General features: G+C 37.5%; 1 protein-coding gene across 8 annotated transcripts in view; it reads right to left on the reverse strand.

Moving 5' to 3' along the window:
• Positions 1-12,957, reverse strand: part of ENOX1 (ecto-NOX disulfide-thiol exchanger 1) — a 362,626-nt gene that overhangs the window by 264,910 nt on the left and 84,759 nt on the right. Inside the window, exon 1 of one of the 8 annotated variants that reach the window (XM_071550689.1) lies at positions 4,261-4,334. The exons of the other annotated variants lie outside the window; for them this stretch is intronic. The gene's annotated coding sequence lies outside the window, so the exon portion shown is untranslated. Of the gene's footprint in view, positions 1-4,260; positions 4,335-12,957 lie in introns of those variants that run through there. 8 annotated transcript variants of the gene reach the window in all.

Below are 12,957 nucleotides of genomic sequence, written 5' to 3' on the forward strand. Positions count from 1 at the left end.
GAAAATCCCTAACAGCTAAAGCTGAATGGCTTAAATCTATTGATTTTAGGAAGACCTGTGGTGGTGAAATTCTTGCATAAGCTATACTACTACAGTACTATTTTTTCTTTAGTATCCTTTCCTGTTTATGGAACCATCTATTGACCACGGACAGGCATAATCCACTAAATTTTTACTGCAGTTTTTTTTTTTTTAATATATGTTTATTATAACAAAAAATTCCCTAACTCTGAATTTATCTGGCTGTTTTGGGAAGTTGATGCGAAACTAAAAGAACAACATGTCCTTCTACATTATCTTCAGACATGTTCCTGAAGAACTGAGTTTCCTTCTGTCCTTTCAATCCACTTCCATCCAGAACATCAGAAAGAAACTCAAAGTTATGCTTTCTTCCTCCCAACCACTGAAAAACCCAGTAATTTCACAAATTTCTCTTTCAGACTAAAAACCTTGAAACCTTTAAGGACACACAAAATACAGAAGTGATCCCATACAAATACATCAGATAACATTAATAACAGAGAGAGCTATGGCAGCAGCTTCTCAGACAATGTTAGTTATGTTAAGAGGAATAGATGACTGTGGTAACCCTCCAGAATTCTGTTATAAATCCCTGTGGCATTTAGAACCATTTAAAGGTGTTTATTTCATGAAAACAAAATACTTTCTATATAAGCCCTGCAAAATTTCCAACAGCAGTAGACAAGAAACAGATCTGTTTTCCTTGAACCTGTAAAAATAAGATGCCTTTAAATAATTGCACTCCTGGGTTTTTTGCAGTTTTTTTCCCATCTTCCTGTAATCTTGAAATTGAATGAATATCTGCTTCATATTTCCCTGGAACTACATTTCAAATAAACAGTGACAGCTCTTTCCAAGTCTTTCCAGACTATTGTGGATATACCAAGTACTTTTGGACTTCTTTGGAAGGGTGACACACCCAGAATCACTGAGGACTTGCACTGTTGCTCTGAGCACATTTCCATCACCTCTGGAAAAGCTGTGTTTGTCTTCTTTGAGTGTTTAACCCATTTTCTAAACTCCTGCCATCAGTCACGATCATTCTTTAAAAAACAGCTATTATTCACTTTGCAAAACAACATTTCCAGGGATATGAAGCTTTTCCCAGAGTCTTAGAGGCTCAACCTCTTTCAGTCCTTACTGAGATCTGCCACCATGCAACATGTCATTCCTGCTCAGTACTTTCAATTTCCATTGACAGAACACAAGTAGTTCCAAGTTTTAAAAATATTTTAGCATAATTTTCCATGTTTTTTTTTAATTCCCCTTCTGCACATTTAGAAAATTGTGTTTCTTAGGTTAGAGTGGGTTAAAGAAAACCTAGAAACCCAGATTTCTTTCTATAACTGCTGGCAGGCAGCGGGAACAGGTGCCAGTGGCATTTGGAAGTCATTGTTATAGGCAGCAATAGGTTCAGGGATAATGTCAGCTGCATCCAGTCAAAGCAAAGGACTCTCGTGAGAAAGAATACTGTTCTTCCACCCCCAGAAAGATACCAGCTCTGTGGTCGCCTTACTGTGTAATGCTACTCCTGCCATTTTGGAGAGCTCCAGGGCTCCCTTCACATGCTGTCCTCCCACCCTTCGCCTTGAGCTGTGGGTGGGGATTTCATTGCAATTTACTTGTGCTCTCTTCCTTATAAGTATCATTAAAGAATCCATGTAGGAGAAGTCTTATTTAAATCCTTCTACATTTCAGCAATGGCAATAAAATATCATTGCATGGTTAAGCTTATAGAAAGCCAACCAGAAGACCTGGACCAGTATTCTTTTAATCAAATAATTGCTATCCAGGCGAGACTTTCTGTGCAACAATTATTTCTTTTTAAAAGCCCTGAAAACATATGAATGAACTTCTATGATTTCATTTAATTCCCATCATAATACTATATTATTAATATACTGGAATATTTCTTAAGCTTTGTCTATATTTTGTTTTGTAATCATACCACTAGAAAAATAATATCACACTCTGTGATAGAAGAAAAACACTATTGTTGGGAAGAAGCCGCTTCTTTAGCTTGCCAAGAGGCTACCAGCCTTCCAAGCAGCAGAAATGGCATACAGTAGTATTGCTATACAACATAATCAGTGGGATTTGGAGAGTTGCTTTGCCATTTTCAAACTATAATGACTGTTCTGAAATGATTGTACTTTGCATGAGGAGGATTTGAAGGGAAGCAGGTGGCTACCAACAACAGTAAATATCATGCTGCTGTTAGGAATGGGGTAGGAGGAAGGCAAGAGCCTGATGACAGGGTATTTTCTTTTCCCGTGACCATCTCAAAGAAGCATTTGCAGGGAGAAAAGATGACTCTGCTGTGATACATTATCAGCCCACTGAAACTCTAGTCTCCAAAGGTTACCTTTTTTAAAACACAGTAATAACTATATATCTAGATTGATTTCTTGTTTTCCCTTGATGATTTCATCATCATAAAATTTCACACAGTGCGGTGCTACACATGAAGGGTCATAAAAGACTTTTGTATTGTTAAAATTCAGGTAACAGAGAGCAAAGAAAAGGAGGGAGAGAAGAAAAAGGAACGGAAAGGACAGGAGGGGAGAAATTTGAGATTACTTGGTTTTACCAGGCTTGGATTACTTCCTGAGTATAAAAAAAATCTACCAAACCACTGAGACATGACAGTGTCTATGCTTCATCAAAATGTTTTTAAACAGCAGCCTCTTTTATCTATAGAATGGATCAAGTTCTATTCACCACAAGATAATTTCAGAAAGATTTATCACAAAGGGATCTCAGACCCCACAAAATATATTTTACCTGCCCCACTCACATTTCAAATTACCTAGTCTAAATACTACCAGTAAATCAAATATGTATGCACAAACATATGTATTTCCTTTTTGAAGAAAGAATTGCAGCAGTCCAGCTCTGTTAACCTACAGTATTCCCTGGAAAAATCCCACCAAATCCAACTCCCACCACCAAAATCCCGCTCTCACCAAAGGGAAGAACTGCAGAGCTGGGAAATGATTTACAAAGACAGTCAACCATGCCATTGGCAGGAGGTGAGCTGTGTGCTCTCCTCCTCTAATAACCCAAAGTGATTCTTCTATTTAATTAACTTACACCCGCTGTCATTTTGGGGGGATTGTGCCCACTTGTGCAGACCACCAAGATTACAGAATAGCACAAACACAGCCAGCAAAGTTCCCTTAACAGGAATTTGCTTGCCAAAAGAGAACAATCTATATTCTCAGTTAGAGTTAGGAGAAAGTATTTGTATTTAAATGGGAAAACATATTAATAGTTTCCCTGTTTCTTCTCCTCTGCAGTCTAAAGTACTCCAGAAAACAGATTTTGATTCAAAAGAGTAGGAATATATCTGGAAAAGCTCATTGTTAAACTGCTGGCTACATGCAGATAATACCATCCTGGGGACAATTTTTTCTGCTACTTTTAATCTGAAGTAGCATTTTCAAAATCATTTTGTCAGACAGCTCTTCCACATGTGAAGGGCTTGAATTTTGATGGCCCCAAAGTAACAGTAATATTGTCTATGCTGTAGAGAAAGCTCTGAAAGATACTAAATATCCTTGACATTCATTACTTAAAAGAACACCTTTCCTGGTAGGATTTAATACTGAAAATAATACTTTAGGAATGCAGAGGATCCATTTGGAATGCAGAAAAATAATAGTAGTGATATTAATAATAATTCTAATAACAAGCACTTTATTGACCCTAGCAGAATTTTACCTTACAAGAAGATGTCCCATATCTTGGCTTATGTAGCACTATATCAACATTTCAGCCCTGAAGTAGTCAGGCAGTTTGACTAGAAGACCATTGTAGGTGCCTTCCAACTGAACTGTTCTATTCTAGTACATGAGCAGCCATCACTATCAGTGTTCCCACATAAGAGACAGTGGCAAGTCAGGGGATGAGTTTGTGAGAGAGCAAGGAAGAAATGTCCAAACATTTGAACTCTAGGCTTTAGTTGGTAGACCTGTGTTCCTCCATACCAAAACACAAGACTTCAGATGTTTTGAGCAGAAGTGTGCAAAGACAGCCTCAGTTGTAGTCCAAATCAGAAGACGGTACAAGAGGAAGAGCAGTGACAGAAACACTGGTGTAAAATTGCCCTGGAGAATCTTGGCCTATAAAAAGAAAAATTAGCAGGCAGGAATCTCTGGACACCATGAATTGGTCTTATGAGACAAAGTATCACTGTTCACATTAAACCCAGTCAGCTCAGGCTCCTTTCACACTTACCAGGAAGAAACTGGCACACACTGATGTTCACTGCTTGTAGAAGTGCATGTTTGCTCATGCCATGGCAGGAAATTCTCCTCCTAAAGCAGCATGAGAAACTTTATCTCTTTCACAAGCAGATGTCTACACTCCTTCAGAGGGAATCCAGTATGGATCAGCTAAAATGTAGATGAAGAGACAACACCTCAAGAGCCAGCTAAGATACACAGCACCTCCTACTTGAGAGTCAACGTTGATATTTTGGAAATAACAATTATTCTATTAACTGACACATGATAAAGACTAGAAAATGAGGCAAGGGTTCACATTTACTCTTTCTTACACATTCAGATATGCTAATAGAGCTAACTTAAGTCATGTTGTCTCTGAGCTTTTTGAACTGTTTTGTAACCCTTCTGGTTTTGTATGCTCCCACTGTGCATTGCATAAATATCACTTCCTCAGTGAGGAGAAGGCAGGGGAGTGTGATGAACCTCCATTAAAATGGAAAACACGACCCTGGAATAGTTCATGTTAAGCATACAGAGAAATTTGTTTTCTGATGAGAAATAAAACAGACCCTTGAACTTAAAAGTCAATGACAGAAAAAAACCCAAACATGAAGATATGATTTAGAGTAGTAAAAGAAAGTCATTCAGGAGTCAATTTTTCAAAAGGATTAACAGAGCATATGCAACATTACCCATAATGAGATAGGGTGAGTATAGAAAGCTCAATTTGCATGCTATTTAGATTCAACAGATAGTTAAACTGTTGATATCTAAAGTGCTGTTGTTGTGACAGTAAAGGTGGAGGTCCTGTACATCCTCTGAAAATTAATACAGTTTAGAGAAAATGGTTAAAATTGCAATCCTTTTGGTATCTAGTGAGATTTAAACTATTTAAGAAAAATGGTTCTTCAGATGACTAAATTTCCTTTTTTTATCATCAGGCCACAGGGGCTGGCTAAGAAAGGCATCAAGGTAACTTTCTGAATTCAGACATATCTGCCTCTGGGATTCAACTAGGAATTTAATGCCAAATGGAAAACAGTAGGTAAGCATGAAAGCTGAAGCAATTTATCACTGCTATCTTTTCAACAGATAAGCATTTCTTTGTTTGAACAAACATGCATTACAATACACGAAAAGAAAAATGTTTTGAACAGCACAGCTTCCGTAGGGCTTCTACCTAATGAAATTTCAGAAAACATTCAGTGCAAAAGTTTTGGTGCACAAAGAAGATTATTAATTTTTCTTCCGCATGACAAATAGATAAATACCTCTATGCTAAACATAATTTTAAAGTACCATACACTATTCAGGTTCATATTTTCCATGCTTCAGAAGAAATGTACTTATATTAACAATTTCTTGGCACATAAAGTTAAAAAAAGCCCAAACAATTCAATTGAAAACCAGTTTGCTTGATAGATAATAACAACTGTTTTTCTCTAGACTGCCACTTACAAACCCAACATTGATTCTGAAACAATCTGATTTCTTTCCATCTCATACATCAGTACAAGTCATAACGATTGCTCAGATCCTCTTGCTGCAACATCACTGTCTTATATTTGTGCTGTCAGCAGCAGACTTATCACAAATCTATGTTTCACTTTTGGTCATCTTCATGACTGATCGATCAGAATTTAGTGTTTGGCTCTTTGGATGGTGCAAGCCCCATCCTAACTCCTTTGGCTCCTCAAAGCAAGGAATAAAGAGCTATACAGTCCATTCTCCTTTCCAGATAAATAGGACAGAACAGTAGAATTCCAAATGACATACAAAATCCAGCTACCATGAATAATAAGAAGTAGAAATAAAGGTGATTGTATTTGTACCTATCAGATAAAAGAGGAGTTTTACTATATATTCAGATGGGGCATATAAGCTGATAGACATGACTGGAATCTATAGGCATTAGTATCAGAGGAAATAAATTATTATGTGGGTTTTCTCTTGTTTTCCCTTCTATATGATTAATTAGAGGCAGACAGATAATCTACTGCATTTTGACACTTGTGCCAGATGTGACTGCTGATACACTGATCAAACAGTCGATCAAAATGGAAGGGAAAAAAAGAAGCTTTAAGTTGAATAAGAGTTTATAGCAAACCAAAACCAACCACCATATCAAATGTTTACATAAATGTAACAAATCTGCAAAGAGATGAAAAGTAGGTTGCACAATCAACCCTTTGCCTGCTACTGCTAGTGGCTATTGGAAGGAAAAGGAGAGATGAGTTTTCTTAAGAGAAATGAGATCTATTAAGAGTAAAGGCAAGCACATAAAGTAAGGAAATAAAGAAGACTGTCTATACAGAGTTTACTGGGGAAGAAGAAAAGGTCAACAGAAAAGATCCTAGAGGGTCTTCACTGTATTGTTGAATCTTCAAGGAAACAAAAGAATTTATAAAGGAACAAAGAAAACCTTTTGGAGGAAGCATGGATTTTACAATGCGAAGAAAGCCCCAGGGAAGACTGGGAGCTAAATGTGGAAGCCCAATACAAAGGAAGGTAAATCAGGGAGAGGAGAGAGAAGCTGCAGAGATGTGCACAGTATCTCCTCTGTTTTATTTCCAGGTTCTCAAAAGCAGCATCAAAACTACTTCGCTTTAAAAAAAGTAAAGGTCTAGTCCAGGCTACCAGCCCATGCACATCTCATATGGTGCTAACTTCCCTTTTGTCTTGGGCCTCCAAAAATACTTAGTGCTGGTATTCAAACTTTAGGGTAGAAGTAGAGCTCTGAAGAAGACCATTCCTCTTCTAATCCTTTTAAGACCTCTTGACCAGAGAAGGTATTTTCTGCATGCTTAAAATCTTGCAAGGATTCATATTTGAGCTTTAAGCTTACGGCCCCCAGAACAGGCAGGATTCAGGAAACTCAACCCATAGGCTGGCAAATTCATCATAAGCTTCTTGAGATATTCACTACTTACAAGTATGGTAAAGTGTATATTCTTCCATGGATGATAATCCCTTGTTCCTCTGGCATAACATGACACAGCTCTGCACACCCGACAAGGCAAAGTCCGGCACAATCCCAAACCAGAATGCAAAGGGTCTAGACATCTTCACCAAAGAGAAATTTAGGAATGACGGATGGATGGATGGATGGATGGATGGATGGATGGATGGATGGATGGATGGATGGATGGATGGATGGATGGATGGATTTATAGCTGTGTCATACCCACACTAGAAGAAGTTCAGAACAATTTTTTCCCTTTCAGATTTTCAAAAGAATAACATGAAAATTCACGTCTGCTGAACTGGAGACAAAGAGAAGTGCAAGAAAGATGATGATGTGGCATAATGAGGCTACAAACCAGACAACAATACATCTGCAGGGTAAGAAAATTATATAACCATTTTCTAAGTTGCCGGTACTTTCTGTAAAACTCAGAAAAAAACCTAGTCTATACCAAGAGAGCATATTGAAGCAAGTTCCCTCACTGATTTAGGACAGTAGCATTTACCATTCCTTATAAGCCATCAGAGAGGCAATTGTATGTTGTGTAAATACAGTTGGGACATGAACTAATTTCAAACCTATCACATAATCTGATGAGATTTCCCTTGAGATTCCCTAACACTTTGCAGGACTGTAAGCCATTATTTCCATACTTATTGGAAATAACGTCTGAGCCCAGGCAGGGCACGATATTCCCACCGAGAATTGTCATGACAGGAGTGGAATTAATTCATATTGTCACAGTATGTATCTAAAGTCTTTTTGGCATTATACCACATACCCCAAAATACATTTAAATCCATGATGATACAGTACACCATATAACAGTATCATCTGGTGATCCTTTTGGGGGTTCTTTCTGCCTCGTTGGTGCTGTGTGTTGTCTGGATGCAGTCTGCAATGGCATGATGATTCTCCTAGTCCTGGAGGTTATTCCATAACCTAGGAGACAATGTGCTCCCTGCCTTCCCTGGCCATGTGGTCCCTGGGAGCCCCTTGAGAAGGACACACAAAGACCACCCAGAGAGGGAGAAGAACAAAGAGAGCATTTATTCGTGGTCAGGGGTTTATATGGACCCACCAATAAGAGACAAGAGGGGAGTTTGGCTCTGGGCCAATGGGAGTAAGGGGATTTACATTCAGTAGGAGAGGGGTTCAGGTAACGTGATGTCGCAACCTTCCTCCAGATCCTGAGATTACAGGGTATTCTGGGAAGAAGAAGCAGGGACTTTGCAAAAAGACACTTTACCAGACATTCCGTACATTCAAACAACATTAAAACCATCAGTTGTCAAAGCATTATCAGTGGCTTGTTGATGCTCTTTACAAATCCATTTCTGGCAGGACTTCCTCCATGCTAGATATTGTGAATCAATTCCGACAATCTGTGACATCCTAAATTTAAACATATGTTACTTTTTCCCTAAAGAGAACATAAGTTACATTTCACCTATATTTGCATAGGCCTGAGGCAACTTCATCATCTTCAGTGGCTGAGCTCCTGGCTTGTACCAGTATGAAATCAAAACTGAATCTGTGACATAACAGAAGTACTCAAGATCCTTTTAAGATGCAATTTATTAGGGACATAGACCTTAATCACAATGAGTTGTGATGCTGGTTGACATATTTTAGAGGATGGGCAAGAAGCTACCTTTTCTTTTTAATTGCAGTTAAATTAATTCATTCCTATAATGGAGTTACTCAAGTATTTTAAGCATTCCCCAGGTGGCTGATGTTACCAGATGTGGACAGATCCCTTTGTACTTCACTATAAAACCAGCCATGCTGGAGTTTTTGGGTATAATGAAGACTCACCTCTGTTAAAATAACTTTTTTATTTCCAAGCCATTTTCCAGCAAACTTTTACCAAATATTTCTGGGTTACTTTTGCAAGGAAATTTTCTCCCTTTATTTTTGTGCTGTTTTTCTTACCCAATTCATACAAGCATGCTTATAACACTGCAATTTGTCACCACGGAAACAACTGTTTGGTCACCATAGACGACGTCACTATATGAATCAAGTAAGAAAATAATGGAAATTATTTAAAAAAAAACCCCACAAAAACATAAGCAAACAGCCTTCAAATTCAGTAACAATCTGGAACAACCCAGAAAGAAATTCAAATAAATGTGATGCCTTAATTTCAGTTCTCAAAAATTTTCATTGTTTTTTAACTTTTTATGTCTCATTGTGGGTAGCAGCCACTGACTAAAATCCTGTAAAGTGGGTTCTAGCAAGCTCATCTCATAACCAGCACCACATCTCACAATGAGATTGCTGCAGCTTCAAACCTGTCTCTCCCTCCCAAAACTTCCACAGGAAGCTGAGACACAGCAGTCTTCTCCCTAAGGGCATACAGAGACCTGACATGTCCACTTAATTAGCCACTTAGCCATTCTAGCAAAAGAGGCTGAACATGCAGCTGTCTGCAAAGAGCCTATCACTGCCCAGCAGCTTTAAATATCATATATCCATATCTTTATCTATCTTCATTTGCCTGACAAAAATAACCGTAGGCCAGAATCTTTTCAGTTGTTGTGTCCTACCCATGTGGATGCTACAGTGATGTCTATTTTCTGGATCAATGATGATTTTCACCCAGGATTCTGTAAAGCTTTTAGGCAAAAACCCTGGAAAGGGAAAGAGCAATACCATTTCATAATCCAAGGCAGCCTTTTGGAAATTCATCTGTTACTCAAGTTCAAATTCAGAATAATCACATTTTTATTTAAATAATATATTTTTGTATTTAGTAAGAAAGTAGATAAACTCATTTATGATTCTGGCTAACTAACAAATTTCTTCTAGCTACTGGTAACACATCACTAAAAATGCCATTCCAAGGTGACGCTAACTTTAGAAATAATAATAAATCATATTTATCATATTAGTCTTAAAGCTTTATAATTTTGTCACATTTTGCAAAACAATAACATCAATTTTATTTTTGAAACTGTATCATTGATACTGACTTAGAAGAAGCCACTTTCATCACTATCACACTTGAAATCTCTTTCACACAGGAAGCACTTTCACAAAAAGAAGCACCTCTTTTATAGCCTTACTAATTAAATGTAATTAATTTGCTAGCACCCCAGAATTGCAGGTATTAAAAAAAACAATAAAATACTCAAGCATTTTTGCTTTGCATGTGATAAATGCTAGAATCACCCTTTTCAGTGAAAATACAGAGGAAATGATATTATGTGGCAGCAAAGTTCATTGCAGCAGGTCAACTGAGATTGTCAGGATTCATTAGCATGTATGTGACTAGTAAATAATTGAGTTAATTTTAGGTTGAGTGACATATTTAGAAAACTATGATTCACCTTATTTTGTGAATTTAATCAACCTTTGCTCTTCACTGGATAATTCAGTGTTCCTCTGCAATATTAAGCTGGATCTGAGTCTTCACTCTGCAGCCCTTACAAAGGCCAGTGGTTTGAAAAATTTCAAAACATCAACTGTATTAAATACTGAACTCCTTGCTGGAGGATAACACAAATACAGTATCATAACCACAGGAAAAAAAATAAAAAAGGAAGAAGTGGATACTTTCTTCAATTGAAGTTTTATGCTGAAATATCAATTTGCTTTGTTTCTAAGAATAGAAATGCTAAAGTACACAAGATACTAAAGCAGAGAGATTATTACTAAGGACACTTTCAAAAAAAAAATAGCTCCTGTTTGAAAAATTCAGTAAATCCTCAAATGCTTCTTAGTGTCGCTTTCTCAGCCCAATTAAATCACATTACAAAACAAAAAATCGCACTGCATGTTCCTGCTTTAGCTCTGAAAAATGCTATTTTCAAAGGCAGGAAACATCTTTTTTTCAAAACTTAAGCTTTATTTGAAAATAAGTCACAATTCCTAGCTAATGTGAGCTATTCATTTATTTTTCATCAGATGTCTTCTGATCTCTTGGCACAATGTTTTCTTCATTTCTGAAAGACATTCTATTAGCACTAGTTTTGATATTGAACATGACAATGTTTAGGTAACACAGTGGGCTTTTCTATGCAAAATTTAAGCTGTGAAGATATGCATTTCCAAAAAGGGCAATTACTCTTCAGTTTCATATTTTGAATATGCAGACAAGTTGCTTGTGGATTACTGGCAGCTACAGCTTGGGCTCTGACACTGAACAGTTATTAATACACAGAGCAATAAATGTAATTAAAAATATGGGGAAAATATTAACACTATTTACATTAGTTAGTTACTAGAACTTAAAATACTTTGTCAGCTGTAATACAATACAAATTGTTGTAAAGTGTGCAATACAATTATAACACATATATATTTAAATCACTACAGTTTATATTCTAGGTCTGTCCTCTTGGGATCAATTTATGATACTCCATGCCTAGTATTTTGCCTTGACAAAACAAGGATACTTCGTTTGCATGTTGCTACATTTGCCTACCACACACAGTTTATGTGCTGGTAGGATTATAGATCCAATGAAAAGGGATACACCTCTCCGGGATGCACAGGGACAGGAAGCATTACTATCTATACTGAAAGCACCACATGAGTGTTCAACTGCATCTCCAATTTGGAAACATTTTCCTCAAGTAAATGCAGTAAAATGGCATAACAGAATCAACAGTAGGATGTATCCATTTCTTCACTGTTGCCATTGGTTTCTTGAGTGTTCAAACTAAAAATCGCTACTTAGACATTAACCATCTTTACCCCGCGAACGCACGAGATGTAGTGACAGGCAGTGACTCTGCAGTAGAGGTTTAGGAGATCTACAGAAAATATCCCTACAGGTGCCAGCCAGCTAGGTGAGTAGTGTAACGTGGACAAACACACTCACATCTTAAGAGGTCTGCTGTTTTCTTCCATGCTCAGATTCGTTAATCCATTTAACCAGAAAAGGTGCCTTCATTTTTCTTTGCTTTCTTGCACTTGGGAGTTAAACTTGTGTTCAGAATTAGTGGTGCTATAAACAGTAACCAATCTTCAACAAGACCATTTCAAAGCTCTTTATTAGTCCTTTATTTTTTAAACCTGACAGTTCTGTAATATGTTATTGACATCCTCAATTAATAACACCATGTGTTACTTGGTAGCATACAGCACATTTAGCAGCCTGACTTAGCCACAATTTGTTCAGTCAATTAAAGGAAGCTGCTCCCAAGTTTCCAGGTATCAAAGTAGTGTCCGTGTAAACACACATTTACACACATGTAAGCACATGTTTCCTAAATCTGCAAAGGCAGACAACCAGTTGCAACAACACACCAATTCAGAAAAGTGAAACAGCTTTAAACGTAACTTCTTAGCATAACTGATAAACAGAAAGGACAATAGCTGCAGTGCACATTACTAAATACAACACAGTGCCTAGACAGGGAAGCAAATTAAAAATGAACAGGGAATTGCTGAAAGCTGACACTTTCCCAAACCAAATCAAATTGCTACTGCTGAGTTCATATTGACTGATGTACAGTCCTGCTTTATTTCCCATGCTCCATGAGGCTGATTCAAAGCTCACTGAGAGCATTAACGTCCTTTTTTTGGATGCAGCCTCAAGTAAGAACAAGAATAGACAAAACACCTCCGTTTAATTGACTGAACCAGTTCTGTTTATTGTCATCAATGGTCTGGATGAGGGGATCGAGTGCATCCTCTGCAGAGGAGGCCAAGTTGAGTGGGAGGGTTGATCTGTTGGAGCAGATAGGAAGGTTCTGCAGAGAGATCTGGACAGGCTAGATTGATTAGCCA

Source organism: Pithys albifrons, chromosome 1, assembly GCF_047495875.1.
Source record: "Pithys albifrons albifrons isolate INPA30051 chromosome 1, PitAlb_v1, whole genome shotgun sequence".
In the NCBI taxonomy this organism is placed as follows: Eukaryota; Metazoa; Chordata; class Aves; order Passeriformes; family Thamnophilidae; genus Pithys; species Pithys albifrons.